The sequence below is a fragment of the Pyrus communis genome, chromosome 10 (genome assembly GCF_041283825.1).
Source record: "Pyrus communis isolate YQ-2024b chromosome 10, ASM4128382v1, whole genome shotgun sequence".
Lineage (NCBI taxonomy): Eukaryota > Viridiplantae > Streptophyta > Magnoliopsida > Rosales > Rosaceae > Pyrus > Pyrus communis.
In genome coordinates, this window is record NC_142574.1 from 8895216 (window position 1) to 8902247 (window position 7032).

Genomic DNA, 7032 nt, shown 5'->3' on the forward strand with positions numbered 1-7032 from the left:
TCTGTTCTTCTTTTCATCAAATCAGCTTCTGTCAAAATAATGATGTATATCTAGGCATAGAAACTCTCAAAAGTGAAACTATCCACCAACTCATCTTTTTTGGCATAATTTTCATGTCAATATTATGAAATATTGTGCAAAAAATATGAGGTGACGGAGAGTTTATGGAAAGTTTCACTATAAAAGAGTTTCCTTAGCATTTCTCATATAGGTATGCATTCCCAGGTAGATAACTACTTTTATTTTCAATGTCTCATTTTTGGTCTATAACTACTAAAGAGACTCTCAAAAGTGAAACTCTACATGAATTCTCTGCTACCTCATGTTTTTGGCACAATTTATATGCAACATTATAAAACATTGTGCCAAAAACATGAAGTGTCCATAGAAAGTCCCATGTTGAGAGAGTTTCCTTATTATTTCTCTAACTTTAAAATTGAAAATATTTGGCCTTACATGTAAGAAATCGTTCAATGTAGAAATTTGCATTTTGACAAGTGTGAATAAATTTTAATTTTAGAATTGTTATTGACACTCTAAAATTTAATTATCTACTACAAACTTTTTATATATAGGACTACAAAAGTAATCTTAAGGAGTGCACAATTAGATGTTTAGAGTGCCAATACTACTTCCCTTGTTGTAAAAGTTGTGGGCGTGAATGCCCACACGTTTTAGCCAAAGATGAAAGTGAGGAAGACTTAAGAATAGTAGCATTGTTGTTGTTGTATGGTGTTTTCCAAAATGCACTCATTTTACCTTTATGATTCTTCATGAATATGACTCTATATAAGGATCATATTCATGAAGTGAACACCATACAACAACAACAATGCTACTATTCTTAAAGAGAGGAAGGAAGGAAGTGAAAGCAATAATACTACATCCTCTCGTGTTGTGATCAACAACAATGCTACAATTTATTTTCTTTTCTTTTCTTTTCTGCGTGTTGTGATCAACAACAATGCTACAATTTATTTTCGTAATTATAACACAAAAAGATTGCCGGTAAAGAGAGGAAGGAAGAGATATTGTTTACCTTGAAGTGAACACCACATCCTCTCGTGACAATTATTACAAACGAGGATGTCGCCACAGGCGAGGCTGGTGGAATGGGAAAGGTAAGAATCATGGTGTCCAGTTTTACAACCAAGTCCAAGGCATAATTCAAGATCGAGCTTCAAAAATGTAAATCGCCACAAGGGTATAACTCATATGAATAGAACTCTAAGAAATTAGTGGTAATGGGCACTGGGCACGTACCTGCCGTGCCCCCAAAACATCTGGTGGATCTGCATCAAGCCTCCCTCAAGGAGATTGAACACAACCCAATGGATATGCCAATTTCATTGACTGGGCTAAACCAATGGATATACCTGATCCAGTATTTAATTTATCAAGGCAATTGAACACAACCCACCTGGATGTTTTAGACTTCATTGTGGAAAGAAGGAATGAAGTATATCGGTCCAATTGAATCATTTTTATGTTTGAACACAACCCACATGTACTCTTATTATCTGAACTTGTAGTTTAAAGCTTGTATTTCAATTTCCTTTTATTATGAATATATTGCTTTCAACTATGATTCCTTTACTCAAAGAGCATGGATAAAAACTATGGTTATTCTCAAAACAAAAGCAATGGCAGAGATATTTGTCTTGCAGACAGCACAACCACGCATACAATACTTCGAGATTGAAAATATTTCTCAAGCTTGATGCTTACAAAAGTAAAGGTAACAACAACATCAGGCCAATCAGATGCAATTGAAGGCTCAAGAAAAGCCCAGATCATGTTACCAAATGAAACAATATAGTCTATACAAAATATGTTGTATGTTATTCGATGTACTCGAAATTTGTATATGTTACTCGATCTACTCGAAATTTGTTGAAACGAAAAGTGCAGAAAATGTGGAATATACATGCATTGCTTCCAAGGATACCCATAAGCGTACATTTGAGAAGTTGCATGTTTTATTGAGTGGATTGTATTATACATACATAAAGACAATTGAAGCACATACTATCATGAACCAGAAGTTCATTAATCCAAAAATTTACATATTTTGGCATGACTATCTGGGTCATCTAGGATCCACCGTGATGCATAGAATCATTACCAACTCTAATGGACATCCATTATAGAGCCGACACATTGTTATATCAAATGATAACCCTTGCAAGGCTTGTTCTCTAGCGAAGTTGGTAATTAGACCGTCACAGTTAAAGATTGATGCTGAATCCCCATCATTTTTGCAAAGAATTCAAGGAGATATTTGTGGCCTATTCAACCACCTTCTAGACTATTTCGATATTTTATGGTTTTGGTTGATGCATTTACCCGATGGTTACATGTTTACCTCTTGTTTACTCGAAATGTAGCTTTTGCGAGACTTCTTGCTCAGATAATTAAATTACGAGCACAGTTCCCAGATTACCCTTATTAAGTTAATTCGACTTGATATGCTGGTGAATTTATGTCTCAAACCTTTGATGATTACTGCATGACACTAGGCATTGATGTTGAACACCCTGTTTCTCATATCCATACTCAAAATGGTTTAGCAGAAGCATTTATGAAGCGGCTTCAATTAATAGTTCACGCTCTGCTCATGAAAACAAAATTGCCAATTTCTACATAGAGACATGCCATCTTACATGCTGCATCATTGGTTCGATTGAGACCTATAGCCAACCATCAATACTCCTCAGTACAACTCATGTTTGGGTATAAGCCAAACATTTCACATTTACGAGTTTTTGGTTGTGCTATTTATGTGCCTATTACATCACCACAATATACTAAAATGGGACCTTAGCACAAACTGGGAATTTATATGGGTTTTGATTCACTATCTATCATTAGATATTTAGAGCCCTTGATAGGTGATATTTTTACAACTTATTTTGCGAATTGTCACTTTGATGAGACAGTTTTCCCGCCGTTAGAGGGAGAGAAGATCGTTCTAGAAGAACGGCAAGAACTGACATGGGTTGTAACCACCTTATCTCATTTTGATCCACGAAGCACTCAATGATCGTTCATCTTCAAAGTATTGCTAATCAAATGCCAGATGCATTTAATAGTGCTACGAAGGTGACAAAATCACATATATCATCTGCAAATGCGCTTGCAAGAGTTGATGTCCCTATTGGACAAAATAAATTGGAATGATTCATCTGTTGCACACCTAAAGCGTGGTACACCCCCAAGTTCAAAAGATTTAGCCCCTCGAAAGAGGAAGATCAGGGCACAGCTGAATCCAAAGGAAATCATTCAGGAAAAGAAGATGAATGACGAATCATAATTCATGATTCAGTACTTCCAGAAAAAGAAATTGTCCTTGATGAGACACATATTTCTGAAGAGACAAAAGTATACAAAAGCAAAGAAATCTCCATAAATTATGCATGTAATAATGAATTGTGGGATCAAAATGAAATAATCATCGATGACATATTCGTATTCACAGTAGCCATTGAATTCATATTAAGTAATGATATTGAGCCCCGCTCTGTTGATGAATGCAAACAGAGACAAGATTGGCCTAAATGGAAAGATGCAATCCAGGCATCATTAAATCCCTGGGAAAGATGAAGTGTTTTTTTACCAATAGTCCAAACCCCGCCAAGAATAGCACGTTAAGAAAAAACAAGATTGCAAGATATAAAGCACAACTTGTTGCACAAGGCTTTTCACAAAAACTTGGAATTGATTACGAGGAGACATGCTCTCCTGTAATGGACACAATTACGTTCCGTTACTTAATAACTTTGGTGGTTTCAGAAAAACTTGACATGTGACTTATGGATATCATTACCGCATATCTATATGGAGAATTAGATACTGATATCTATATGAAGGTCCCAGAAAGACTTAGGTTGCCTAAAACAACTAACAAACCACTAGGTATGCTTTCAATCAAATTAAGGCGATCATTATATAGGCTGAAACAATATGGACAAATGTGGTATAATCGTCTAAGTGAGTAATTGACCAAAGAAAGATATACCAACATTGTCATTTGCCCTTGTGTGTTCATTAAGAATCAAATTCTGGATTTGCTATAGTGACAGTATATGTGGATGATATGAACTTAGTTGGAACTCCTGAAGAGCTCAATAAAACTGCTGAATATCTGAAAAGAAAATTTGAAATGAAAGACCTTGGGAAAACAAAATATTGTCTTGGCCTGCAGATCGAGCATTGTGCTAGTGGAATTTTGGTCCATCAATTAGCTTACATTGAAAAAATTCTACAGCGATTTGGCATGGACCCACTAAGCACGCCATTGGTCATTTGCTCTCTGGACATTAATAAAGATCCATTTTCGTACAAAACAAGACGATGAAATGGCCTTTGGTCCAGAAGTACCATATCTGAGTCCAATAGGTGCTTTATTGTATTTAGTACAATGTACTAGACTAGATATAGCTTTTTCAGTCAACTTGTTAGCAAGGTATAAGACCAAACATTTGTTCCCTCCGAGGACAGCGTTGCTCCAACAATTTGTCATTAGAAAGGAGTCAAGGTGTTTTAGGATACCTTTGTGGCACAACAGACATATGACTCTTCAACTTCGAGAAATCCATAGATGACCAGAGCCTTGTTGGACATGTAGATGCTAGTTATCTCTCTGATCTGCATAAAGCCTGCTTACAAACTGGATATCTGTTCAATTATGGAAATACAACAATTCATGGTGCTCAACGAAGCAAACATTAGTTGCTACATCTTTCAATCACTCAGAAATACTTGCTTTACATGAAGCTAGTCGTGAATGTTCTTAGTTAAGATCAATGATCCACCACATCCAAAATTCATGTGATCTACCTTCAAAGATAGACATTCTAACTATCATTCATGAAGATAATGTACCGTGTGTTGCCCAAATGAATGAAGGATCCATCAAGGGCAATAAGACTAAACACATATCTCCAAAAGTTTTTCAATGCACATGAGCTTCAGAAGGCTAAAGTTATCCAATGAAAATTTGAAAGGCCTATTCACCAAATCTCTACCAAAGTGCACGTTTCAGAAGCTAGTGCATGGTATCGAATTACGTTAGCTTATCAATCAGTTAAATTTAAGGAACGCGGAATCATGGGAGATACATATTAGGGGGAGCATCCATAATACATGCATGTTGTACTCTTTTTCCTTCGACTAGAATTTTTCCCGCTGGGTTTTTCCTATCAAGGTTTTAATGAGGCAACATAAGCATACTTAATACTATATCAACAATCCAAGCAAAGTTGTACTCTTTTTCCTTTGCTATAGTTTTTTTTTTTTTTTTTTTTTTTTTCCCATTGGGTTTTTCCGAGCAAAGTTTTAAGGAGGCAATTGATGTTGATATGTGGGCATCCAAGGAGGAGTGTTGTAAAAGTTGTGGGAATGAATGCCCACATGTTTTAGCCAAAGATGAAAAGTAAGGAAAACTTAAGAATAGTATCACTGTTGTTGTATGATGTTTTTCAAAAGGCACTCATTTCACTTTTATGATTCTTCACGGATATGGCTCTATATAAGGAGCACTCCGTATATGATCACAACACACATAAAGGAAAAGAAGTGAAAGCAATAATATCAATATCCCTTCCTTCTTCTCTTTACCTGCAATCCTTTTGTGTTATAGTTATGAAAATAAACTGTGTGTTACATTGCACTTGCTTCACTCATGTCCCTAGCAAAGGTTATCTCTCTAACTTTTGCCGATTTATAACATCCCTTTATTTTTTCTGATTTGATGTGTTAGTTTTGTTTGTAGCAAAACATGGTTTACGTGTAATTAAAAAGCTAAATACCAGTTAGTATTCTTCTAATAAGTGAAAGGTTTCAGATTTGATTAACATGTACACCGATGGCATATAATATTTGTGTTGTGATCGATAGTTAACATACTTAACTCAATATGTAACTTAGCACAATCCCTCATTTTCTTTGAGAAGAATACTATTGTATAAAAATAAAAAATGAATAAAAACAAATAGTGTTCTTTTAAGACTAATGTCGCATGTCTTTAACCATTTGAGATCGTTTTCGCCTTATAAAAATGTTCACTACAATTGAAACCTACTATTTAGTATTGCATCTAGATTGAGTTTAATTTATAGGACGGACTACGGTACATGCATTTACTCAATACATCTACTATCTAATGGCTAGATATGATCAGGTATGATATTCTCTCTTTTACTGCATATTATGAACGTTGAATGGTGAATGCATTAAATAAATGTATCTATTAGGCCCAAGGTTCTAAAAGACGCTTGGTGCTAGTAGGACGGTAGGTTGGGGCCAATTGCCTAGAGGGCTAGGCAGGGTTTAGGTGGAGGCCTATGTGGACTAGGCCAATTTGAGTAAAGTTATTATATATTAGATAAATAAGTGTCTATTTATACTTCAAAAACACATAATTGTATTGGGATACATAAATTGCAAAATGAAATGACATATAGATTATAAAGTATTATAACATATTGAAAACATGGGGAACAAACATATAATAATTGTTCATCCAAGTGTTCAACAAGTCTCTTACATTTTATTGACAAAATAAAATGCACAATGAAAGTTATTAATTGTTTATCTAAGGGAGAGTCATGACTTAGGTGGGTGCCTGGGCGGGCTTAGGCAGGCTAGGCGGGCTTAGGCAGGCTAGGCGGGCTCCTAAATGGGTTTAAGTGCACTTTCTTAATTTTCAAACGTCTAGGTGGTGCTAGGTGGGGATTTTTAGAACAGTGACTAGTCCCAAATGCAATGTCAGATGGACATGCTTTTGTGAATTATATGCAGGTAATATGCATATGGATATGCCATGATGCAATCTAAAACTCAACCATATCATAGTATTTTAAAATATATATTAACATGGCATAAAATGCATAAATCAATTTAAAAGCATTTGTGGAACTATCAATCATATATATACTATAAAAAGGAAAAGACCCACTCACCTGAGGTCCGCGCCACGACTTTCTAACACGAATATCGAGACGTCACAAACGATCATCACCGGCCACAAAG